The sequence below is a fragment of the Mustelus asterias genome, unplaced genomic scaffold (genome assembly GCF_964213995.1).
Source record: "Mustelus asterias unplaced genomic scaffold, sMusAst1.hap1.1 HAP1_SCAFFOLD_36, whole genome shotgun sequence".
Taxonomy (NCBI): domain Eukaryota; kingdom Metazoa; phylum Chordata; class Chondrichthyes; order Carcharhiniformes; family Triakidae; genus Mustelus; species Mustelus asterias.
The window spans coordinates 3,988,295-4,016,141 of record NW_027590118.1 but is presented as its reverse complement, the minus strand read 5'-3'; the positions used below and the strand labels follow the sequence as shown (position 1 = coordinate 4,016,141).

The 27,847-nt window shown below is 47.9% G+C and overlaps 1 pseudogene; it reads right to left on the bottom strand.

Annotated features, from left to right (window-relative positions):
* Positions 1–27,847, bottom strand: part of LOC144482686 (SWI/SNF-related matrix-associated actin-dependent regulator of chromatin subfamily A member 5-like) — a 176,169-nt pseudogene that overhangs the window by 138,377 nt on the left and 9,945 nt on the right.

Here is a 27,847-nt window from a genome sequence, read left to right as displayed (position 1 = left end):
TACTGAGGGAGTGCTGCACTGTCAAAGGGTCAATACTGAGGGAGTGCCACACTGTCAGACGGTCAGGACTGAGAGATCGCCGCACTGTCAGAAGGATAGTACTGAGGGAGTGCCGCACTGTCAGAGGGTCAGTGCTGAGGAAGTACTGCACAGTCAGAGGGTCAGTACTGAACGAGTGCTGCAGTGTCAGAGGGTCAGGGCTGAAGGAGTGCCGCACTGTCAGAGGGTCAGTGCTGACGGAGTGCTGCCCTGTCATAAGGTCAGTGCTGAAGGTGTTCCGCACTGTCAGCGGGTTAGTGCTGAGGGAGTGCTGCACTGTCAGAGTGTCAGTATTGAGGGAGTGCTGCACTGTCAGAGGGTCAGATTGAGGGAGTGCCGCACTGCCAGAGGGTCAGTGCTGAGGGAGTGCTGCACTGTCAGAGGGGCAGTACTCAGGGAGTGCTGCACTGCCAGAGGATCAGTGCTGAGGGAGTGCCGCACTGTCAGAGTGTCCGTACTGAGGGAGTGCTGCACTGTCAGAGGGTCAGTGCTGAAGGAGTGCTGCACTGTCAGAGTGTCAGTACTGAGGGACTGCTGCACTGTCAGAGGGTCAGTACTGAGGGAGTGCCGCACTGTCAGAGGGTCGGTACTGAGGGAGTGCTGCACTGTCAGAGGGTCAGTGCTGAAGGAGTGCTGCACTGTCAGAGGGTCAGTGCTGAGGGAGTGCTGCACTGTCAAAGGGTCAATACTGAGGGAGTGCCACACTGTCAGACGGTTAGGAATGAGAGATCGCCGCACTGTCAGAAGGATAGTACTGAGGGAGTGCCGCACTGTCAGAGGGTCAGTGCTGAGGAATTACTGCACAGTCAGAGGGTCAGCACTGAACGAGTGCTGCAGTGTCAGAGGGTCAGGGCTGAAGGAGTTCCGCACTGTCAGAGGGTCAGTGCTCACGGAGTGCTGCTCTGTCATAAGGTCAGTGCTGAAGGTGTTCCGCACTGTCAGCGGGTCAGTGCTGAGGGAGTGCTGCACTGTCAGAGCGTCAGTACTGAGGGAGTGCTGCACTGTCAGAGGGTCAGATTGAGGGAGTGCCGCACTGCCAGAGGGTCAGTGCTGAGGGAGTGCCGCACTGTCAGAGGTTCAGTGCTGAGGGAGTGCTGCACTGTCAGAGGGTCAGTACTGAGGGAGTGCTGCACTGTCAGAGGGTCAGATTGAGGGAGTGCCGCACTGCCAGAGGGTCAGTGCTGAGGGAGTGCCGCACTGTCAGAGGGTCAGTGCTGAGGGAGTGCTGCACTGTCAGAGGGGCAGTACTCAGGGAGTGCTGCACTGCCAGAGGATCAGTGCTGAGGGAGTGCCGCACTGTCAGAGTGTCCGTTCTGAGGGAGTGCTGCACTGTCAGAGGGTTATTGCTGAAGGAGTGCTGCACTGTCAGAGTGTCAGTACTGAGGGAGTGCTGCACTGTCAGAGGGTCGGTACTGAGGGAGTGCTGCACTGTCAGAGGGTCAGTACTGAGGGAGTGCTGCACAGTCAGAGGGTCAGCACTGAACGAGTGCTGCAGTGTCAGAGGGTCAGGGCTGAAGGAGTTCCGCACTGTCAGAGGGTCAGTGCTCACGGAGTGCTGCCCTGTCAAAAGGTCAGTGCTGAAGGTGTTCCGCACTGTCAGCGGGTCAGTGCTGAAGGAGTGCTGCACTGTCAGATGGTCAGTACTGAGGGAGTGCCGCACTGTCAGAAAGCCAGTGCTGAGGGAGTGCTGCATTGTCAGAGAGTCAGTGCTGAGGGAGTGCTGCACTGTCAGAGGGTCAGATTGAGAGAGTGCCGCACTGTCAGAGGGTCAGTGCTGAGGGAGTGCTGCACTGTCAGAGGGTCAGATTGCGGCAGTGCGGCACGGCCAGAGGGTCAGTGCTGAGGGAGTGCTGCACTGTCAGAGGGTCAGTACTGAGGGAGTGCTGCACTGTCAGAGGGTCAGTACTGAGGGAGTGCTGCACTGTCAGAGGGTCAGATTGAGGGAGGGCCGCACTGCCAGAGGGTCAGTGCTGAGGGAGTGCCGCACTGTCAGAGGGTCAGTGCTGAGGGAGTGCTGCACTGTCAGAGGGTCAGTTCTGAGGGAGTGCTGCACTGTCAGAGGGTCAGATTGAGGGAGTGCCGCACTGCCAGAGGGTCAGTGCTGAGGGAGTGCCGCACTGTCAGAGGGTCAGTGCTGAGGGAGTGCTGCACTGTCAGAGGGGCAGTACTCAGGGAGTGCTGCACTGCCAGAGGATCAGTGCTGAGGGAGTGCCGCACTGTCAGAGTGTCCGTACTGAGGGAGTGCTGCACTGTCAGAGGGTCAGTGCTGAAGGAGTGCTGCACTGTCAGAGTGTCAGTACTGAGGGAGTGCTGCACTGTCAGAGGGTCGGTACTGAGGGAGTGCTGCACTGTCAGAGGGTCAGTACTGAGGGAGTGCTGCACTGTCAGAGGGTCAGTACTGAGGGAGTGCTGCACTGTCAGAGGGTCAGTACTGTGGGAATGCCGCACTGTCAGAGTGTCAGTGCTGAAGGAGTGCTGCACTGTCAGATGGTCAGTACTGAGGGAGTGCCGCACTGTCAGAAAGCCAGTGCTGAGGGAGTGCTGCACTGTCAGAGAGTCAGTGCTGAGGGAGTGCTGCGCTGTCAGAGGGTCAGATTGAGAGAGTGCCGCACTGTCAGAGGGTCAGTGCTGAGGGAGTGCTGCACTGTCAGAGGGTCAGATTGCGGCAGTGCGGCACGGCCAGAGGGTCAGTGCTGAGGGAGTGCTGCACTGTCAGAGGGTCAGTACTGAGGGAGTGCTGCACTGTCAGAGGGTCAGTACTGAGGGAGTGCTGCACTGTCAGAGGGTCAGTACTGTGGGAATGCCGCACTGTCAGAGTGTCAGTGCTGAAGGAGTGCTGCACTGTCAGAGGGTCAGTACTGAGGGAGTGCCGCACTGTCAGAAAGCCAGTGCTGAGGGAGTGCTGCACTGTCAGAGAGTCAGTGCTGAGGGAGTGCTACACTGTCAGCGGGTCCATACTGAGGGAGTGCCGTGCTGTCAGAGGGTCAGTGCTGAAGGAGTTCCGCACTGTCAAAGTGTCAGTACTGAGGGAGTGCCACACTGTTAGAGTGTCAGTGCTGAAGCAAAAGCTTCAGGGTTTTCTTTGATCCGACCTGCCAAAGGCTTCTCATGTTCCCTCCTGGGTCTTCTTAATTCCATCTTTAGGTCCTTCCGGAAAAACTTGTAACCCTCAAGCGCCCTACCTGAGCCTTCACGTCTCATCTTCACATAAGTCTCCTTCTTCCTCTTCACAAGAGATTCAACTTCTTCAGTAAACCACGGTTCCCTCACTCGACCACTTACTCCCTGCCTGACAGGTACATACATATCAAGGACACCGAGTAGCTGTTCCTTGAACAACCTCCGCATTTCAATTGTGCCCATCCCCTGCAGTTTCCTTCCCCAACCTATGCCTCCGAAATCCCGCCTAATCGCATCATAATGTCCTTTCCCCCAGCTATAACTGTTGCCCTTCGGTATACATCTATTCCTTTCCATCGCTAAAGTAAACGTAACCGAATTGTGGTCACTATCACCAAAGTGCTCCCCTCCCTCCAAAACTGTGTCAGGAGGCCTTTCTGCACACATTGGACAAAAACTGACCCCTCTAAAGTACTCGAACTATAGCTTTTCCAGTCAATATTTGCAAAGCTAAAGTCCCCCATAACAACTACCCTGTTACTTTCACTGCTGTCGAGAATCATCCATGCAATCCTTTCCTCTCCATCTCTGGAACTTTTAGGAGGCCTATAGAAAAATAACAACAGGGTGACCTCTCCTTTCCTGTTTCTAACCTCAGCCCATAGTACCTGAGTAGATGAGTTCTCATCAAATGTCCTTCCCGCCAGCGTGATACTGTCCTTGACTAACAATGCCACACCTCCACTTATTTTGCCACCTTCCCTGCTCTACTGAAACATCTAAACCCCGGAACCTGCAACAACCATTCCTGACCCTGCTCTATCCATGTCTCCGAGATGGCCACAACATTGAAGTCCCAGGTACCAACCCATGCTGCAAGCTCACCCACCTTATTCTCTGTTTCTCTTACTGTCTCTCTGCATCTCCCTCATTCACCTTCTCTCTACACTCTTCCTCTGTGTCTCCTCCCCCCTCTCAGTCTTACTCTCCTTCTCCCTCTCCTTCTCTGTCCCCTTTTTCTTCTTTCTCTTTCTTTCTTTCTCTCTCTCTCTCTACCTCGCTCTGTATTTTGCTCTTGCTGTGTGCATTGTACTCATTCAGTTTCACTGTTTCAAATTCACTGACGCTCTCTGTCTCTGTATCTGTTTCTCTCTGCCTCCCTTTCTGTCTCCATTTCCGTCTGAGTCTCCCTCTCTCTTTACGTTCTCCCATCTGTCTCCCTCTGTCTCCCTTTCTCATTCCCTGTCCATCTCCCTCCCCATTTCCCCCAAAATCTATCCCTGTTTTTCTCGCTCTGTGAGAGTCCCTATCTGTCTCTGTCCTTTCTCTCTGTCTCTGTCTCTCTCTCTCTCTCGCTCTCTCTTTTTCTTTCACTGTATCTGTTAGAATCTCTTTCGAAATCTGTGACACTCCATGTCTTTATGCCCTTCCCTCTCTGTGTCAATCTTTGACTCTCTGTCACTCTCACTGTTGCTCTCACTGCCCTCTCTCTCTCTATCTGTCACGCTTTCTGCCTCTGTGAGGCTGTTTGGTGATTTACAGTTTGAATGTCGAATAGGAAGAATCAGGGATCTTGTAGTTGCAGGGTTTATTGAACAAAGAACAAAGAACAGTACAGCACAGGAAACAGGCCCTTCGGCACTCCAAACCTCTGTTGCTCATTGGTCAAACTCGACCATTCGTTTGTATCCCTCCATTCCCAGACTGCTCATGTAACTATCCAGGTAAGTCTTAAACTATGCCAGCGTGTCCGCCACCCTACTTGGCAGCACATTAGAGGCACCCACCACCCTCTGTGTAAAAAACGTCTCTCTGATATCTGAGTTAAAACTCACCCCTCTCAACTTGAGCCCGTGACTCTTCGTGATCATCATCTCCGACCTGGGAAAAAGCTTCCCACTGTTCACCCTATCTATACCCATCATAATTTGGTACACCTCTATTAGGACTCCCCTGATTCTCCGTCTTTCCAGGGAGAATAGCCCAGTTTCCCCAACCTCCTCATAGCTAAGACCCTCCATACCAGGCAACATCCTGGTAAACCTTTTCTGCACTCTCTCAAAAGCCTCCACGTCCTTCCGGCAAAGTACGGCGACCAGAACTGGACGCAGTACTCCAAATGTGGCCTAACCAGCGTGCTATACAACTGCAACATCAGACTCCAGCTTTTGTTCTCTATACCCCGTCCTATAAAGGCAAGCATACCATATTCCTTCTTCACCACCTTCTCCACCTGTGCTGCCACCTTTGTGGACTTGCACACCAAGGTCCCTCTTGGATTGGATTTGTGGACTTGCATTCCTCGGTCCCTCTGTGTTTCTGTACTCTTGATGGCTCTGCCATTTATTGTATAACTCCGCCCTACATTAGTTCTTCCAAAATGCATCACTTCGCACTTAACTGGATTAAATTCTACCTGCCATTTCTTCGCCCAATTCTCCAGCCGATCTATATCCTGCTGGATTGTCCGACAATGTTCATCGCTATCCACAAGTCCAGCCACCTTCGTGTCATCCGCAAACTTGCTCATTACACCAGTTACGCCTTCTTCCAAATCATTTATATATATCACAAATAGCAGAGGTCCCAGTACAGTGCCCTGCGGAACACCACAGGTCACAGACCTCCAGCCGGAAAAATACCCTTTGACTGCTACCCTCTGTCTCCTGCGGCCAAGCAAGTTCTCTACCCATCTAGCCATCTCTCCTTGAATCCCATGAGACTTAACCTTCTTAACCAACCTGCCATGAGGGACTTTGTCAAATGCCTTACTGAAATCCATACAGACGACATCCACGGCCTTTCCTTTGTCAACCGTTTTTGTCACTTCCTCAAAAAACTTCACCGAATTTGTAAGGCACGACCTCCCTCTTACAAAACCATGCTGTCTGTCACAAATGAGATTGTTGCGTTCTAAATGTGCATAGACCCTGTATCTCAGAATCCCCTCCAACAACTTCCCTACCACGGACGTCAAGCTAACTGACCTATAATTACCCGGGTTATCCCTGCTACACTTCTTAAATACCGGTACCACATTCGCTATCCCCCAATCCTCAGGGACCTCACCTGTGTCCAATTAAGAGACAAATATTACGTCTCTTGTCTCCCTGAGCAGTCTAGGATAGATGCCACCAGGCCCTGGGGATTTGTCAGTTTTAATGTTACCTAAAAAACCTAATACTTCCTCCCTTGCAATGAGGATTCTCTCTAACGGATCAACACCTCCCTCTGAGACACTCCCAGTCAACAAGTCCCTCTCCTTTGTGAATACCGATGCAAAGTATTAATTTAGGATCTCCCCTATTCCCTTGGGTTCTCAGCATATTTCCCCTCCTTTGTCCCTGAGTGGTCCGACTTTTTCCCTAACAACTCTTTTGTTCCTAACATATGAATAAAATGCCTTAGGATTCTCGCTAATCCTGTCTGCCAAGAACCTTTCGTGACCTCTTTTTGCCCTTCTAACTCCCCGTTTGAGTTTTTTCCTACTCTCTCTATATCCCTCCAGAGCTCCATCTGATTCAACAATGAGTTGAAGAATTGCAATAAGGGGATATTTCAGCAGATTTTTCAGCTGCTGTCTGAAGTGACTCTGTGTCACAGCATACATAGAAGTGTTTGTACAGCAAATTGTGAGTTGCAGCATGAGACCCAATTCCAGAACGAAAATATCTAAATGTACCGAAAAGCTCAATTTAGACATCCAAAGCCTTATTGAAAATACCATTAATGTTGACCATAAGAGGATGAAATTGGCTGAGATAACAAACAGTAAAATTATGGATTTCCTGCGACTCTCCATCTCTGGTTCGCTGGGATTCTCCCCATTGCTGTGTGTCCGGAGTCTCCTGCATTGAGTAGCAGAATCAGGACGAATGGGACACACGGGGTTAGAATGTGGTGGAATCACTCGATTGTCGTCCAGACCGCCAAGAACAGAACATGTATTCACAAATCCAGGGGAAGTTCCCCAGTGTATATGTATTTGATAACACAAAATACCAGAAAATGTTATTTAAACAGCTCAGCATCGTCACTGTTCCCAGAACCACAGCCGCCGATTTCTCACTGCAGTATTTACTTTTCCGCTTGGGGCAGCAAATGGCCACAAATCGATCAAAGGTGAAAGTGACGGTGAACCAGACAGAACAGTCAGTGGCTGCATAAAGCAGGACGGCGTGGATCTTACACACGGGGACCCAGCGCAGGAAATAAATCTGTTTCCAATAAACAATGGGAATGTGTCTCAATATCAGTTAGAGGATAATGAACAGCAAATCCCCAATTGCCATGGCCACCAGGTTACGAGTGACACATTTGGACAGACCACAGTGTCTGCTCGTCAGTGTTACAATTGTGATTATGTTCACTGTCAGGAAGGGAAATAAAGACTAAAATTAAATGTGATTCAAATGAAGCAATTACCATTTAGACTGAGGATGGGTTAAAATTTTTAACACACACACACAGAAGAATTAAATCTATTTTTTTTTAAAATCCGGCGCATCTTTTGCAGTGTGAGAGGAAAGTGGGGCATCCGGAGGAAAGCCACAGAGACACGGGAAGAAGGTCCAAACTCCACACAGTTACTCATGCTTGGAATTGAACCCAGGTCCCTGCTACTGTGAGTCAGCAGTGATAACCATTGTGTCACCGTGCTGCTCCATGGTAGCGACACAATGTTTACACTTCAGTGAGCATTTTCCGGGGAGTCCACAACATTGACCTTCACTCAGTTACAGGTAAATAGCCCCTCTTTCTTGTGGGGGATTTGGAGGGTAAGAAGGAAGAGGGTGTGAACCCTGACAGAAAATACAGACTGGAGTCCTGTAGGTGGTGATCTGTTGTCCCTCAGACAGCTTAATGACAACCCCTGCAGCAGAGCTGGTACCAAACAGTGCTGGTTTCACCCTTTCTTCTGGCCAATAGTAACAGTTGGCAGAGGGAGATCCTGATGCCTAAACAGTTCCGACTCTATTATACTTACACAGGACTGCACACTGGAGAGGAGACCATAGCATTGTGGCCACCAGTAGCCACCAGTAGCACATACGTTTGTTTGGACCTGCATCGCATTAAGATGTTCTTTTTCTGCACCCTAGCTATGACTGCAACATTACATCAGCACTCTCTCCTCCTTTATGTACGGTATGCTTTGTCTGTATCGCATTCATTGAGCAATACTTTTCACTGTATACGAATACATGTCATGATGTGGAGATGCCGGCGTTGGACTGGGGTAAACACAGTAAGGAGTCTAACAACACCAGGTTAAAGTCCAACAGGTTTATTTGGTAGCAAACGCCACTAGCTTTCGGGGCGCTGCTCCTTCGTCAGGTGAGTGGGAGATCCACAGGGATCGATGCTGGGTCCCTTGCTGATTGAAGTGTACATTGATGGTCCAGACATGAATGTGTGAGGTATGGTCAGTAAGTTCACAGATGATACAAAAATTGGTGGTGTGGTAAATATTGAGGAGGACAGCCTTAGATTACAGGAATCATATAATCCTACAGTGCAGAAGGAGGCTATTCGGCCCATCGAGTCGGCACTGACCACAATCCCACCCAGGCCCTTTTCCCAAAACCCCATTAATTTACCCTCGCGAATATCCCTGACACTAAGGTCTATATAGCCTGTCCAATCCACCTAACCCATACGTCTTTCAATGTGGGAGGAAACTGGAGCACCCGGAGGAAACCCATGCAGACACGGGGAAAATGTGCAAACTCCACACAGACAGTGACCCAAGCCAGGAATCGAACACGCGTCCTTGACGCTGCAGAGCAGCAGCGCTAACCACTGTGCCACCGTGTCCAGGAAACGGACAGGCTGGTCAAATGGGAAAATGAAATTTAAAACTGAAAAATGTGAGGCGATGCCTTTGGGACGACGATCAGGGCAAGGAAATGCACAATGTCCGGTCGAGTGTGAGGAAGAGCAGAGGACTAGAATGAAGTTGGGGTGCATATATGCAGATCCTGAAGCCGGCAAGACAGGGAGATGAGGTGGTGAGGACGACGTGTAGGATACTTGCCTTTAGCAGTCGCAGCATAGAATATAAGAGCTCGGAGATTACGATGGAAGTTTATAAAATGCTGGTCAGACCAGAGCAAGAGAACTGTGTGCAGCTCTGGTCATCACACAACAGGCCGGATTTAATTGCAAAGGAGACGGTGGAGAGGAGATTCACCAAGAAGCTGCCTGGGCTGGAGAGTTTCAGCAGTGAAGAGAGGCTGTTTTTTTAACTTAGAGGGGTGGAGGGGGAGTGGGTGTAGTGGGTGGTGGTGGGGATTGGTTTCATGTGGGCGGTGGGGGAGGGGATCTGAGTGATATGTACAAAATTATGCTGCACACAGATAGGAAGAAACATTTTCCCTTCAGTAGAGGTGTCAATAACCAGAGGGGCGAGGATTTAAGGTAAAGGACAGGTTTTTGTGTCGATTTGAGGAAAGATGTTTCCATCCACAGGGTGCTGGGATCTGCAGCTCACGGTCTGAAAGCGTGGTAGCAGCAGGAACAACCACAAGAGGCATTTAGGTCATCAATTCAAACGCCAGAGCATACAAGGCTGTGGATCGAGTGCTGGAAAATGGGATTTCATTGGATAGGTGTTTGATGACCAGTTCAGACATAAGGAGCCGAAGGGCCTCATATTGTGCTGTTAAATCTCATAGAAACATAGAAAACTACAGCACAAAACAGGCCCTTCGACACCACAAGTTGTGCCGAACATATCCCTACCTTTTTGGGCCTACCTATAACCCTCCATCCTATTAAGTCCAATGTACTCATCCAGGAGTTTCTTAATAGAAAATCTCGATGGCTGTTAGACCACCCTCAGCAATGGCGCCATCACTTGCAGCTCTTACAGCGCTGGCTGGGATACCGACCATGTACCAAACCTATGGGGTTGTAAATGCACAATTGAAGCCAGCAGTGAGCTGCCTGGTCTGAGAGAGACATCTGTCAGCTCTCTGCTGCTGCAGCTCGCTTCAACACAGCAGCTGCCCCCAGATAGTCCGGGGGCCACAGCTCTTTGTAAGGAGACCCCGACCGGATATAATCCCACACCCGCCACCTGGACCTATCACCCACCCCCCCTTCCCCCACACCACTTGCAAGAAGAGAGGCAACGACGCCCCTTCACTAACCCACTGTGAATGCAGAGAGGCAGCGAAACCCCCTCCCTACCCCACTGTGCATGCAGAGAGGGATTGATACCCCCTCCTACCCCACTGTGCATGCAGAGAGGCAGCGAGAAACCCCCTCCCAAACCCGCTGTGAATGCAAAGAGGCAGCGAGACCAGCCTACCTAACCCACTGTGCCTGCAGAGAGGCAGCGAGGCACCCCTCCCTACCTTCAGCTCCTGCCCCTTCAGCTCCCGCCCCTGCAGGTCCAGCCCCTGCAGGTCCCGCTCCTGCACACCATGGCCCGTAGGCCTCGCTACGTTCAGGCCCTCCTCCTGTAGAACCTGCCACCTCATGCCCCACTACTGGTACTGCCCGGTGGGCATTACCCAAGGGGAACATACCATTGCCCTCGACCTTGCTCAGTGTCCACAATGGCCTTCAGAAAACCGGCGAGGTCAACACGACTCGTCCTCATACATGTGGGCCAGCTCTTTTCCTCAATGGGCAGGGAGTAGCTTCAGTTCACTGCCTGTATGGAGTCTGCATCTTCTCCCCTTGGCTGCGTGGGTTTCCTCCGGGTGCTCTGGCTTCCTTCCACACTGCAAAATGTGCAGGTTAGGCAGATTGGTCATGCTGAATTGCCCCTTAGTGTCAGGTGACTAGCTCGGGTAAATGCATGGGGTTATGGGGATAGGGCCTGGGTGGGATTGTGGTCGGTGCAAACTCAATGGGCCCAATGGTCTCCTTCTGCACTGTGGAATGATGATTCTATGAATGTTTTTCAAATATTTGCTCCCCAAATTAAGATCAAATTCGCAAAACAATCTGCATTTAATTTAATCGACAACTTTGATTCTCCACCTTGCAATTATAACACCTACGTAAAAATCAATGAATGATGATCTGGTAGCTTAAAGGGATTTGTATTTATACATGAATAATACTTCATCACCAAACTCCATGACCTGGTGCTCGGCTCCTCCCTCTGCAACTGGATCGTAGACTTCATCACCCACTGACCCCAGTCAGAAATGATAGGCAACAACACCTCCTCCACGATCATCCTCAGCACCGGTGCCCACACGGCTGTGTCCTCAGCCCCTTATACCCCTTCTAACTGACGACTTTGTGGACAAATTCACCTCCAACTGGATTTTCAGGTTTGCTGATGACGGGACAGAGACAGGAATGAGACAAGGAATCTGGTGAAATGGTCCGATGACAATAATATTTTCCTCAATGTCAGTCAAATGAAGGAGATAGTCATCGACTTCAGGAAGCGCATTGGAGGACATGCCCCTGTCTACATCAATGGGAATGAAGTGGAAATGGTCAAAAGCTTCACGTTTCCAGTTGTCCAGATCACCAACAACCTACCCTGGTCCCTCCATGCCGACGCTTTAGTTAAGAAAGACCCAACTCCTTCACTTTCTCGGGAGGCTAAGGAAATTTGCCATGTCTGCTACGACTCTCACCCGACCATTATTTTGTATCCCTCTGTTCCCACTCCGTTCATATGGCTATCGAGATAAGTCTTAAACGTTCCCAGTGTGTCTGCCTCCACCACCTTGCCCGGCAGCGCATTCCAGGCCCCCTCCACCCTCTGTGTAAAATACGTCCTTGTGATATCCGTGTTAAACCCCCCCCCGCCCCCCCCGCCACCCTCACCTTGAACATATGACCCCTCGTGAACGTCACCACTGATCTGGAAAAAAGCTTCCCACCGTTCACCCTATCTATGCCTTTCATAATTTTAGACACCTCTATTAGGTCACCCCTCATCCTCCGTCTTTCAGTGAGAACAACCCCAGTTTATCCAATTTCTCCTCATAGCTAAGCCCTTCCATACCAGGTAACATCCTGGTAAATCTCCTCTGCACTCTCTCTAAAGCCTCCACGCCCTTCCGGTAGTGTGGCGACCGGAACTGGACGCAGTATTCCAAATGCGGCCGAACCAACGTTCTATTCATCTGCAACATCAGACCCCAACGTTTATACTCTACGCACCGTCCTATAAAGGCAAGCATGTCATATGCCTTATTCACTACCTTCTCCACCTGTGACGTCACCTTCAAGGATCTGTGGACTTGCACACCCAGGTCCCTCTGCGTATCTACACCCCTTATGGTTCTGCCATTTATCGCATAGCTCCCGCCAACGTTAGTTCTACCAAAATGCATCACTTCGCATTCATCTGGATTGAACTCCATCTGCCATTTCTTTGCCCAAATTTCCAGCCTATCTATATCCTTCTGTAGCCTGTGACAATGTTCCTCACTATCTGCAAGACCAGCCACTTTCGTGTCGTCCGCAAAATTACTGATGACCCCAGGTCCACCTTCTTCCAGATCGTTTCTATAAATCAAGAACAGCAGAGGTCCCAATACAGAGCCCTGCAGAACAACACAAGTCACAGGCATTCGGCCGGAAAAAGACCCTTCCACTACCACCCTCTGTCTTCTGTGAATAAGCCAGTTCTCCACCCATCTAGCCACCTCCCCCTTTATCCCAATATGAACGATATGCTTTGGTGAAAAGTGTGCGAGAAACAATAATTTTCAAATTATACTAATACATGTGACAAAAATAAATCAAATCAATGTCCGAATGACTTGCTGGTTAGATGCTTCGACTAAGCTAAATTCTCCCTCAGTGTCACCGGACATGTGCCAGAGTGTGACGATAAGGGTATTTTCACAGTAACTTCATTGCAGTGTTAATGTAAGCCTACTGTAACACTAATAAATTGACCTTAAACTTTAAATCAAGAAAGGTACAGCAAGGGAATTTGTATTTGTACATTAATAATATTTTTGTCTTTATTCCGTTTGGTAAAACGAGCACATACAATGAAGGGAATATAATTCAAAGCTATTACCATATCCATACGCATAACCTGTGAACAAATACACTTGTGTTCATGTTATCTGTCCAGGTGGAATTAAATAACATTCATTGCATTTTACAAAGCTTCTTTAAATTTATGATCCATAAACGGGCGCATCCCTTACAACACATGCAACTTTCTATTCAAAATTGTTTGATTTCAGGTTACTTAGCATTTTGCTCGAACACTTGGAAAGAAAGAAATGTCAGGACGCGGGAGACCTGAACCCTTTTATTTATGTTCATGTGACATCTTTTGAGTGTGAACGACATTGGAAATGGCAGACAATGCGACCAATCTATTGATGCTCGTTCTTTGTAATAACGATCTCATTAATCTTCTCCCCCTGCTCTTTCGCAGAACCCTGTATATATTCCCTCTTCTATGTTACTTCCTCTTATATTTTTTTGAATATTGATCATTGATTCGATTTCAGCAACTTCAGCCAAGTCCAGCATTTCACTTTCCTCCCACAGTCCGAAAGACGTGCTGGTTCGGGTGCATTGGCCATGCTAAATTCTCCCTTAGTGTACCCGAACTGGCGTCGGAGTGTGGCGACTAGGGGATTTTCACAGTAACTTCATTGTAATGTTAATTTCAGCCTCCTTGTGGCAGTAATAAATAAACTTGAACACTTTAAATGTCCTGAATGATTCTATTCTTGAGTCGGTTGGTACGTGAATTCAGACTTTTATATATTTTTTCCGACATAAGAAGGATGAAGAAAGAATGTCCGGGGTGTGTGGGGTCCTTGATTTTGCTGGCTGCTTTGTCAAGGAAGCAGGAAGTTTAGAGATAGTCAATGGATGCAAGACTGGTTTGTGCGATTGACTGGGCTTCATTCATGATCCTTTGTAGTTTCTTGCGGTCTGTGGCAGAGCACGAGCCATACCAAGTACTGGAGTTTTAATTTGAATGCTGAATTAATCAGATAATCAGAGAATCACTGCAGTGCATGAGGAGGTCATTCAGCCCATTGAACCTGTACCGACAACAATCCCATCCAGGCTCCAACTCCAAATCCCCCCGTATTTGTCCTGCTGGATCCCTGACACTGAGGGTTCGTTTAGCATGGCCAGTACTTCGAACCTGGACATCCCTGGACACTAAGGCGCAATTTAACAGGGCTAATCCTTCTACTCCGCACATCTTTGGACACCAAGGGGCACTTTAACAGTACTAATCCTGCTGACCTGCACATCTTTGGACACTAAGGGGCAATTTGGCACAGGCCGTCCACCAAACCTGCACATCTTTGGACACTAAGGGGCAATTTAACGGGGTTAATCCTTCTAACCTGCACATCCCTGGACACTAAGGGGATATTGAACATAGGCAATCCACCTAACCTGCATATCTTTGGACACTAAGGGGCAATTTAGCTTGGCCAACCCACCGAACACGCACATCTTTGGAGTGTGGGAGGAAATCAGAGCACCCAGAGAAAACCCACACAGGCGCAGTGAGAACATACAGACTCCACACAGAGAGGTGCCCGAGGCTGTTATCGAACCTGGGTCCCTGGAACTATGAGGCAGAAGTGCTAACCACTGTGTTCCCGTTCCGCACACGCTACTTGTGTTACAAATAAATAAACTTTAAACTGATGTGTAATTGAACCTTTCCTGGATATTTCTCTGATTCATTCACAAGCAGTGAATCAGGGTCGGGTTACAAAGATTTACAAACATTAATTTCGAACTGCACGCCACTGGATCCGAAGCCTCGATCTAAAAGAATCAACAAGTTGTTCTGCGTCTATCGATGATTATGACAAGAAAATAAATATTTGCCACGATTCAATACTGTGCCTTCTGCTGTGAATGACACAGATTTGCTTTAAAATTATTTGAAAATAATCACTTGGAAATCATCATTTGTCTCAATAGCTGATTTATTCAGGGCATCACATCCTTATTACTATCGGTCTGGGCATTTTATAGATAGATCATAGATCCCTAAAGTGCAGAAGGAGGCAGTTCAGTCCATCGAGCCTACACCAACGGCAACCCCACCCAGGCCCTATCCCCGCGACCCCACATATTTACCCTGAATTCCCCTGAATGAACGTTCACGAACGTAGCCAACTCCATCACACAAACCAGCCATCCATCCATTGACTCTGTCTACACTTCCCACTGCCTCGGAAAAGAAACCAGCAGCATCAAGGTCCCCACGTACCCCGGGCATACTCTCTTCCACCTTTTTCCAGCTGGAAAAAAGATAAACAGTCTGAGAACACGCACCAACCGACTCAAGAACAATGTCTTCCCTGCTGCCATCAGACTTACCTCATATTAAATTGATCTTTCTCTCCACCCTAGCTATGACTGTAACACCATGTTCTGCATCCTCTCCTTGTAACATTCACAAAGAATGGTCTTCTGTTTAAAATTCTGCTTCTTTGTATTTACATGATTCAAAATAATAAAATATCGAATTATAAACATAATTATAACAGCTAATCCAAATTGCCCGCATTTTGCCCATATCCCTCTGTACCCATCTTACCCATCTTACCCATGTAACTGTCTAATTGCTTTTGAAAAAAAAATTGTGCCCACCCCTGCTATTCCCTCTGGCAACATGTTCCAGACACTCATCACCCTCTGTGTGAAAAAAAATTCCCCTCTGGATCCTTTTATATCTCTCCCCTCTAACCTTAAACCTATGTCTCTAGTTTTAGACTCCCCTACCTTTGGGAAAATAAGTTGACAATCGAGCTGATAAAAGTCCCAGGGGGCGATTCTCACAACAAAACTCTAAGTGCTGAATTGGCTGGAAAACTGGTGTAAATCACGCTGTTTATTTTCAGTGGGAGTTCAGACTCGAACTTCTCACAGTCTGTGGAACGCAGAGGCCACAATTGTGAAAATCATGAAAATATCGCGGGCTGGGGCCTATTGAGGCCGGAGTCTGACAGTTTCTGAACTCTGTGCATGTGCAGCGGCCCAGATCTGTCAGCCAGCAGTTTGCCAGACAGCTTGATCGCTGGCCAGCCCATTACCGATGAGCCGCGTCTGTGTGTTTCCCTCCACTGGTGATGAGCCAGCTCTGTGTGATTCCCGAAATGCCGATGAGCTGGATCTGTGTGATTCCCTCCATTGGCGATGAGCTGGGTCTGGGTGTTTTCCCCATTGGCGATGGACTGAGTCTGTGTGATTCCCCCACTTGCCGATGAGACGGATCTGTATGATTCCCCCCATTGGCGACGAGCTGGCTCTGTGTGATTTCCCCCCATTGGTGATGAGCGGGGTCGGTGTGATTCCCCCCATTGGCGATGAGCTGTGTCTGTGTGATTCCCCCCACTCGGGATGAGCTGGGTCTGTTTGATTCCCCCATTGGTGATGGGCTTGTTCTGTGTGATTCCTCCCAGTGGTGATGAGCTGTGTCTGTGTTATTCCCTCCTTCTGTGATGAGCTGGGTCTGTGCAATTTCCCCATTGGCGATCAGCTGTGTTGTGTGATGCCCCCATTGGTGATGAGTTGGGTCTGTGTGATTCCACCCATTGTTGATGAGCTGGGTGTTTAATTTAAACGTTTTCTTGTATTTAATTAATTATTATTCTCTATTTCTTCTCCCCAGGAATTTAACTTTTGATGACTCGGGAACCTTGGACCAGTGCTTTTCTCCAGTGGAGGATGATGAACTGAGGCCTGTTCCACAGGCCACACTCACGTGTGTTGTTATCTCTTGATTGCCCCAAACGAGGTGGGGGTTGGAGTTTGAAGACCTGTGGTTAAAATAGCTAAGCTTTGCAATTCGTCACAAATATGTTAACTCTTTGGTGGGTGACAAAGATAAAATGAATTCTGTACAATGAAACGGTCTGTCAGTTTGTTTATATCCAAAATAACAGGAGTGTGAGACAGAGCAATGAGCCTAATTATTAAATAGAATGCACAGAGGTCTTTACAATTCAGTTTTCGAACTTCAGAATTTTGTCACGCTAATCGCTCGGGGGAGTGGGGGTGGATTTCACTGTTTCTGCCGCCTCTAGCTCTCTCTGTCACTCTCTCTCTCTCTCTCTCTCTCTCGCTCTGGCTCTCACTCACTCTCACTCGGTCTGACACTTGCTCTCTCTCTCTCTCTCTCTCGCTCTCTCTCTCTCTCTCTCTCTCTCGCTCTCTCTCTCTCTCGCTCTGGCTCTCACTCACTCTCACTCGGTCTGACACTTGCTCTCTCTCTCTCTCTCTCTCTCGCTCTCTCTCTCTCTCTCGCTTCGTCTGCCTCTCTTTGTCTGCCTCTCTCTCTCTCTCTCTGTGTCTCTCTCACTCTATCTGCCTCTCTCTCTCTCTGTCTCTCTCATTCTGTGTGTATCAGTGCCCGTGTTATCTCTATGCGGTGATGGATTATGTTTATAAAAGGATAAAAGCAAATGTCTGCAGATGCTGGAATCTGAAATCAAAAGAGGACACGCTAGAAAATCTCAGTAGGTCTGGCAGCATCTGCAGGAGAGAAAAGAGCTGACATTTTAAGTTCAGATGGCCGTTTGTTGAAGCTCAAAGCTCAAAGCTTTGACAAAGCGTCATCTGGATTTGAAACGTCACCCCTTTTCTCTCCTTACAGATGCTGCCATGTTTTGAAAAGGGTTCGGCTCAGCTTCAAGAGGGAGTTGAACACCTCAGAGGACTGGAGGGAAATCTCCAGATTTGGGACAATGCACACACACACACACACAGATAGATTATACACAAAGATGCACACACAGAGACAGATACACACTACACTGATACATACACAGATAATCACTGATGCACACACACGGAGGGAAACACTGATATACACACTGATAGACACTGATAGACACACAGACACTGATACGCACTGATAGACACACAGGCTGATACACACTGATAGACACAGAAACTCTGATAAACACTTTTTAACACACACAGATACACACTGATAGACGCACACACAGATACACACTGATAGACACACAGATTGACACTCTCACATACTGCTACACACACACACATACACACTGATACGCACAGACACACACTGATACAGACACAGATACACACACTGACTCACACACACACACACAGTGATGCACACTGACACACACATCGACACTGACGCACACACACAGACATAGATACTGGCAAACAGATATATTGTAGTCATGATGTGGAGTGCTGCTGGTGGTGATGCCGAGTTTCTCAAGGTTCCTGTTCTTGGTGTGCATGTAGATGGTGTAGTTCCACATCGACACAGATATACACAGACATTGACAGAAACACACAGAGACTCTGACAGGCACACACACACAGACTCTGACAGACACACATACATAGACACTGACAAACACACACACAGACTCTGAAAGACACACACACAGACAGACAGTGACACACACACACACAATCTCTGAGAAACACACACACAGGCACTGACAGACCTACACACGCGGACTCTGACAAACACACACCGACTCTGGCAGACACACACATATACACTGACAGACACACACTCGTAGACATTGACAGACACACACACACACAGGCACTGACAGACGCACACGCACAGAGACTGACAGACACAAACACATAGACACTGACACACACACACACACACACACACACACAGAACTGACAGACACACACACATTGACTCTGACAGACACACACACAGAGACTCTGACAGACACACACACGGACACTGACAGACACACACATATACTCTGACAGACACACACACACAGACACTGACAGACACACACACAGACACTGACAGACACACACGCAGGCACTGACAGGCACACACAGGACACACACAGACACTAACACAGAGACACTGACAGACACACATAGATAGAGACACACACACAGACACACACACATAGACACTGACAGACACACACAAACACTGACAGACACACACACAGACACTGACAGACACACACACACAGATACTGACACACAGACACTGACAGATACACACACAAACACTGACAGACACACACGTATATTCTGACAGAGACACACACACTCACACACTGACAGACACACATACACAGACACTGACGGACACACACACAGACACTGACAGACACACACACACACACTGACACACACACACATACACTGACAGACACACACAAACAGCCTGTGACAGACACACACAGACACTGACAGACACACACGCAGACACTGACAGGTCACACACAGGACACACACGCACAGACTCTAACACAGAGACACTGACAGACACACGTAGATAGAGACACACACACAGACACACACACATAGACACTGACAGACACACACAAACACTGACAGACACACGCACACACAAACACTGACAGACACACACGTAGAGTCTGACAGACACACAAACACACACTGACAGACACACACACACACAGACACTGACAGACACAAATACACAGACACTGACGGACATACACACAGACACTGACAGACACACACAGACTCTGACAGACACACACACAGACTCTGACAGACACACACACACACTGACAGACACACACACGCACACTGAAACACACATACAGACACTGACAGACACACACACACAGACTCTGACAGACAGACACAGACACTGACAGACACACACGCAGACACTGACAGGCACACACACTGACAGACTCACATAGACACAGACACACACACAGAAACACACACATAGACACTGACAGACACACACACAGACTCTGATACAAACACACACCAGCTTCCTAATTGGTTGATGCATCTGTCGCTCAGCGAATGGATCTCCCGGATTTGTTCTGGGGGCGGACCGTTATCTGACGGTGTTCTGATTGGCTGACACGGCTTTCAGTAAGAAGGTCGAGCCTCTGATTGGCTAATCCGCTGTCAAACTGCGGAGACCAGTCATTGGTCGACTTGGCTGTCAGGAAGCGAGCGGCAAATCTGATTGGCTGATTCATGCAAACGGTCTGGCCTTTGATTGGCTGAGGTTCTCAGTTAGCAATCTTGTCTCTGATTGGGTGAGGATCAGTTCGCACTCCAGTCTCTGAGTGGCCGGGGGTCAGTTAGCAATCCCGTTTCTGATTGGCTGAGGCGGGACGTTAGCAATCCAGTTTCTGATTGGCTGAGGCGGTCAGTTAGCAATCCTGTATCTGATTGGCTGAGGCGGTCAGTTAGCAATCCAGTTTCTGATTGGCTGAGGTGGTGATTTAGTGATCCCGCTCTGTGATTGTCTGAGGCGATGATTTAGTGATCCCGCTCTGTGATTGGCTGTCAGTCAGTTTTGTTTCTTCACTAATTGAATAATTGATGTGAGCGGATATTTCAACGCGATTTTGATCTGCTCCCTGAACTTGGATTGAACCACCGCATAAATAAATGTGTTTGTGCAGCAATTTAAATCCTGCAGCATCAGTCCGACTTGTTGTAATGTAAATTCAGGATTAGTGACGGAAAGTAATCCTTTCGCTTTCAAATAGATGAAATATATTACAGACACGGCCCAGAGGAGAATGAAAGTTCCGGATAAGCTGAAGAGTAAAATCATTGACTTCCTTCTGCTCTCCATCTCGGGGTCTCTGCAATTCTCTCCCTTACTCTGAGCCCTCAGTCCCTTTCGGACTCGACTGCTCACCAAAATGTGTCTGACTGTCAGAGCGTTAATCAACAGGATTAAACCGAATGGGAGCATTGGGGTTAAAATCCGATCAAACCAGGAAAATCCAACCCACCCAGGATCAGTCCAATAGTTATCCTTTGTCTGACAATACCACTGGACATTGTCGATTATCATTGCAGGTACATAAGAAAAGTACAAGGGGATGTTTTTCACGGGGAGTAGGATGCCGGTTGTTGCCAGAACTACAGCCGCAGTTTTCCCAGTGCAATATTTGGTTTTCAGTTTTTGGCAGCCAATGGCCACAAATCGATCAAAGGAGAAAGTGACGGTGAACCAGACAGAACAGTCTCTGGCTGCAGGCAGCAGGACACCGTGAACACTACACACATTGGTGAGGGACAGGAAATTCAGGGGGAAATAATAACCATTTATCATGGTTAGAATGGGGTTAAGGATGATGAACAGTAGATCCGCCGCTGCCATGGCCACCAGGTAGCGAGTGGTGCAGGTGGAGAGGCCACACTTTCCCCGACTCAGGATCACAATTCCCAGTAAATTAACTGTCAGTGAAAAAGGGACAAGAGGCGGGAAATTAGTGAGTGAACATTCTCCATGTGTGAAGCGACAGTAAGGAGAGGATTTCAGCATCAATCCAATGGGGTTCCCGGGGTGGCGGGGTTGTTGGAGGAGTTGTATTAGAGATTAACATTGCAGATTGGAAAGTAGCCAATGTAACACCGCTGGTGAAGTAGGGATTGGGGGACAGGAAGCTGTGAATTACACATCTCTCACTTTGATGGAGAAAATCTGCAAATTCTGATCATCAAAATATTTGAGAGAGATTGGATTTCTCATCTGATCTGTTTTACAGGATCAGTTCAGACTGGATGGGTTTCCCAATTAGACCCAAAGTGGACAGAGATAGAATCTGCAATCCCTTCCTGCATCCAATTATCAGAGCCCACCCCGGATTGAACACGTCTCTGGACTGGACAGCTGATGGAGTTGGAAGTCAATTCAGGATTTTTATATTTAACTTACCCTCTCCAAATTTCCTCCCCATTCTCACTCTCCTCCACAGCTTTTCTGCTTCTAATTTACAGATGATATCCTCTGTCCGTCATTTTTTTTCCATTCTCCTCTCCCTCTCTCTATGCCTTCTCCTTTGCTTCCCTATCTATCTCTTCCTAAACTCTTCTTCTCTCCGACCAGCTTTATTCCCCTCTATCTTGATTTCTCTCTTATCCAGTGCGTTTCCATTCTTCATTCTCACTATATCTTCACCCCCATATTTCCCTATCGCTCTCCAATTGTTCTCTCTCTCCTCCTGTTTCTCCCCATATCTCTCTATCTCACCCCAGTATTGCTCTCTCCATCTCGCTTTCTCCTCATTTCTGTTCACCTCCCTCCAGAATCTCTCCCTCTCCCTTTCCAGCTTTCTTTGGGGGCTTTTAGGCACAGCATGATCTCATGGCAGCACTGTGACCATATCCAGAGAGGACAAAGTCGGGGGGGGGGGGGAGGGGGGAGACATTTCGTTCCCCCAGGCTTGGGCTTGGTGTATTCCTCCACCCAGCGCCATGTGAAATGTGAGTTTGGATCCATATCCCCTCAGTGACAGAAAGAGATAAGCTCCCCTCTTTAAACTGGGAACAAGCTGTGTCCATTCGCATGGTATACTGTTTAAAATGAGCCACCCAGTAGTTATTAATGAATCAATTCATTGATGTATTGATCTATTGATTGATTTCTGTAAATAAGGAATCTCAGGGCTCTGACTGAGGCTATTCTCCAGAGACAGGAAACTGGGCACTGTCTCCTAACTGGAGACCCCCAGATAAGGTGGTTCTTCCCACCCCCTCACAGCAATATGATTTGTGGTTATTGGCAGTGTGGCTCAGAAATATTGCATCGCTCCTTTCAACAGAGAGCACATGAGAGAAGGGAACGAAGCCGAGATATGGACAGAAAAAGGAAGTTAGAAGGAGGGATGGAGTAAGACGTGGTGAGTGTGGTTGTAAAGACCTGACCCTAGATAATCACATCCATCTTTACAATGAGTGAGAGAGATAGTGGCAGGAGGAGAAAAGAGAAGGAGGGGTGAAACAGAGACAGAGGGAGGCCCGAGGGGACTGGAAGGTCAAGGCAGAGGTGGTGATGGAGGGAGAACATTTGAGAAAGAGAGACAGGATGTGAGAATCTCCAGTGTGTGGTCACTAGCTGCAGCTCTATTCACACCCAGTCAGATAGTCTGGGAGGATGTAAAAAGTGTCCTGAAGGAATCAGTAGCCGCTTCCCAAACAGAAAGAGGGAGTTGAGCGGCTTATAGAGACTGAGAAGGGACAGGGGGTGGGCAGGATGGAGCAGGGCTGGCACTTTAATTCAGTTTTAGAAGATTCTCTCTGTGGAACTCTTTCTCCATTTCAAGATTTATGTCTGATTGGAAGAAATGGAGGGAAGGAAAGAGTGAGAGAGAATGATGAGAACCAAGAGAGAGATGTATAGAATAATAGAATCATATCATGCAGAAGAGACCCATCGAATCTGTACTGACACAAGAGAAATACTTGAAACCCCACCTAACCCCATATGTCAGCACTTGTCCCATCGCCCTGAATGTTATGATGTGGTAAGTGCTCATCCAGAAACCTTTTAAAGGATGTGAGGCAACCCACCTCCACCACCCTCCCAGGTAGCGCATTCCAGACCGTCACCACCCACTGGGTAAAAAAAAATATTTTCTCACATCCCCCCTAAACCTTGTTGCCCCCACCGTGAACATATGTCCCTTCATGACTGACCCTTCAGATATGGGAAACAGTTGCTCCTCAACTGTAGCACAGTGGTTAGCACTGCTGCTTCACAGCTCCAGGGCCCAGGGTTCGATTCCCGGCTCGGGTCACTGTCTGTGTGGAGTTTGCACATTCTCCTCGTGTCTGCGTGGGTTTCCTCCGGGTGCTCCGGTTTCCTCCCACAGTCCAAAGATGTGCGGGTTAGGTTGATTGGCCAGGTTTAAAAAAAAAGTTGACCCTTAGAGTCCTGGGATGCATAGGTTAGAGGGATTAGCGGGTAAAATATGTGGGGGTACGGCCTGGGTGGGATTGTGGTCGGTGCAGACTCGATGGGCCGAATGGCCTCATTCTGCACTGTAGGGTTTCTATGATCTATGATCTACTCAGTCCATGGCCCTCATAATCTTGTACACCTTGATCAGGTCACCCCTCTGTCTTCTCTGCTAAAACGTTAATAACCCAAGCCTACGCAACCTCTTTTCATAACGTAGACCTTCTATCCAAAGCAGCATCTTGGTGAATCTCCTCTGCACCCCCATCCAGCGCAATCACATCCTTCCTATAGTGTGGTGACCAGAACTGCACACAGTACTCCAGCTGTGGCCTCACGCCAGTTCGATACAATTCCAACATTACTTCCCTGCTTTTGTAATCTATGCCTCGATTGATAAAGGCAAGTGTCTCAAATGCCATTTTCACCACACTTCTGCTTTCAAAGATGTTTGTTCAAATATGCCAAGCTCACATTCTGCCATAGATATTCCTCGAGTCCGAACATTGATTGAGTATTTCCTTGTCAAATTACTCCTTCCAAAGCTCACACTTTTCACGGTTACATTCCATTAAACAGTGGAAAACACACTCCACACTGCGAACAGCACCTTGTGCGATCTTGCTGCAGAGCTTGTCTTAAAAGGTTGCCTCGCTGTTAAGAGAGAGTTTCATCTATCCAGGGAAGTGAAGGGAACTCTCCAGACTTGGGACGATGTACAGGCACAGAGTGGTAGGTGTGTGGGGCTTCAGTTGGGTGCGGTGGGGGAAGGGGCTCTCAGCAGGTGTGCAGATGGAGGCAGAGGAATGTCTGTGTCTCATTTGATTAGTTTCACAGGGACTGAGAGAGAAAAGGGAGGATCAGATTGAACAGGGGGAGTGATAGCTGAACATTGTGGAGTTGGGGTGGAGAGAAAATGGCACGGGATTTGGGGGCAGAGGTTTTCCTGTGTGCAGTCACTGCTGATCTCCCTGTGACATCTTTCCAGATGTTCAAACACTTCAGTCCTGAGGCAGTCTGGTTTGAAATGTATCCTGCTAGTTTGGGCGGTGTGGAAACATTGCTGCCTATGACCTGCAGCATATACAGAACTGCAAATGGTAACTACACAACTTTGAAGGCAAATTTGGGAGAGGGGATGAGAGGAAAATCAAACCCGTGGTCTTGCGAAAGACGTGTCCTCAATCCCTGTGTCCTGTTTGTGTTTTTAGACAGGGTGGTGCGATTTGGAGGATTTAAAATTTTTTGGGTGGAGTGGTGAGGGAAGGGGGTTCAATATCTCGGCCTCTCTCACTACCACTTTCCCTCTCTCTCCGTCCGTTTGCTTCAATGTTGCATCTTGTAATTAATATAAAATAAAATCCCATTGTGATATTCTGTTTTTTGTTGATGTGGGGTGTGTGGACGGGACAGATGGTGGGGAACAGAGGTGCCCTTTTCCACCCTCGCCCTTCCCATGCTTGTGTGGGATGTTCTGGGGCTGGAAAGGACAGTTCTGTTTCACTTGTGGGGATAATCCTGGTCTTTGTCCCCAAGGTTTATTTTATCCTTTGGGACTAGGCCTCAATGAAAGGGCAATTCTCAGGGCCCTCAGGATACCTTTTCCATGCGCTTCATTCCGAATAGTTACTGTGTTTAATTTTATGACAGCATTCGTTCAATAAAACTGTAGCCGCCAAGTCAATTCATTTCACTGACGATGCAATTCTCAGTTTTCCAACTCTCTCACCCTACGTTCTCGGTCAATTCTGTTATCAGTGAGGGAGAGAGAGAGAGAGAAAGAGGAGGGTGTAAGAGAGAGAGAGAAGCCCGAGAGGAAGGGAGAAGTGAGACGATAAATTGTTGCGGAGGGCGGGAAGGGGGGGAGTGGGCGGGGGGAGAGGGGGCGTGTTTCGGGGATCCTCCACTGTTTCATTCCAGGCGAGCCCCCCAGTCATTGAAACATAGAAACTAGAATCATGAGTAGGAGCCTGCGCCACCATTCATTATTATTGTGGCTGATCATCAAATGTAATATCTTGATTCACCCTGACCCCAAATCCTTTTATCCCTTTAGCCCCTCGAGCTATATCTAATTTATTTTTGAAATCACAGAACTGTGAATTCCACACATTCACCACCCTCTGACTGAAGAAATTTCTCCTCCCCTCAGTTCTAAAAAGGTATTCCCTTCTCATCAAACTAAGACAGCTAGTTGTGGACACCCCCACCATTGGTAACATTCTTTCTGAATCGACCCTGTCTAATCCTGTTAGAATTTAATAATTTTCTATGCGATCGCTTCTCACTATTCTGAATGCATTTGCCTGAACAACATTCGGTGGTAGTGAATTCTACACATTCACCACCCTCTGACTGAATACATTTCTCCTCACCTCAGCTCCAAAAGGTTTGTCCCTCATCCTCAAACTATGACCCCGAGTTTTCGACTCCCCCACCATTGGTAACATTCTTTCTGAATCGACCCTGCCTCGTTCTGTTAGAATTTAATACATTTCTATGAGGTCCACTCTCACTCTACAAATTTCCATTGAATATAATCCGAACCAATCTAATCTCTCCTCATATGACAGAAATGCCATCCCAGGAATCAGCCTGGTAAACCGTCACTGTACTTCCTCTATAGCAGGGACATCCTTCCTCAGATAAGGACACCAAAACTGTACAAGCGTCTCCAGGTGTGGCCTCTCCAATGCTCTATAAATTGCAGCAAATCATCCCCATCCCTATATAGGAATCATCTCGCTCTGAACGCTTACAGACCATTTAGCTCCACAGCTGCCTGCTGTCCCTGCCTGGTTCATTGCAGTGAATGATGTCCGGGGAGACCAAGGTTTTGATGAGAATCCACCTCCTTCAATTTACACCCATTCAATAATAACTTGTCTTCCTTATAGTCCTACCAGAGTCGATATCCTCACAGTGATCCACATTAAACTGCATCAGCCATGCGTATCACCACACCCTCAGACTGTCCAAGTCATGCTGAATATTCTCTGCACCCGTTATGGGATCTCCCATTTCTGACTGCAAAGTTCCTAGTTCGTCAATCTGTTTCTCTTTACATACCGATAGATATTTTTTGAAGTCAGTTGTCATGTTCCACGGTAGATTACTTTCATACTCTATTTTTATTTCCTTAATCAATCCCTTGCTCCTCCCAAGAGACTGGATTGTTAAACAGTGATTGTGTTACTGAGGGTTAATCTGTGATGATGTGTTTTAGCTTTTCACCAATTAACACCTACAATTGTGTTTTAAATCTGGCTGCTGCTACATTGCAGTGTGATTGTGGGATCTTGCTGTGCAGGATGACCAGCAACATTTCTGAAATTACACAGGTTCATTTTATGTTCCTCAGAAACCCTCCAACCCTCCGGCTGCTGACCTTAATCTACACACCTTGGACATTGACCCATCTGCTCAGGGGAAAACGTTTCTTCTTAACTATCCTATCCATGTCCATCATAATTTTGTACACTTCAATGACGTCCATTCTCCGCGTTCACTGTTCTAAGGAAAGCAACCCCAGCCTAACCAGCCTGTCTTCACTGCAGAAACTCTGCTGCCCAAGCAACATCCTCGTGAATCTCCTTTGCGTTCCTTCCAGAGCAATCACATCCTCCGTCTAGCGAGGCCACCAGCACTCCTCACAGTCCTCGAGCTGAAGACTAATGGGTGTTTTATACATCTCCATCATGACCTCCCTGCTCCTATCTTCGATACATCAGCTAATAAAAAAAATGTCATGTCTGCCTTCTTAAGCAGCTGATCATCAGAAGTTACCCACTGGAATGGAAAACAATAGAAGGTTTAAGTTTTTTCTTGAGTTTGTACAGAAATTAAATTTAAAAAATTCAAAGAACAGTTGTCCAGACACAACCTCAACATAAAAAAATAAATGAACTAACTTGAAATGAGTTTAAAAAATGACAAGTAACACAGGCTGTGATAAAGAGCATTCAGCACATATTCCAAAATTAAGGTCATTCTTGACAGATTTCATTGAATAATTTGAGCAATTAT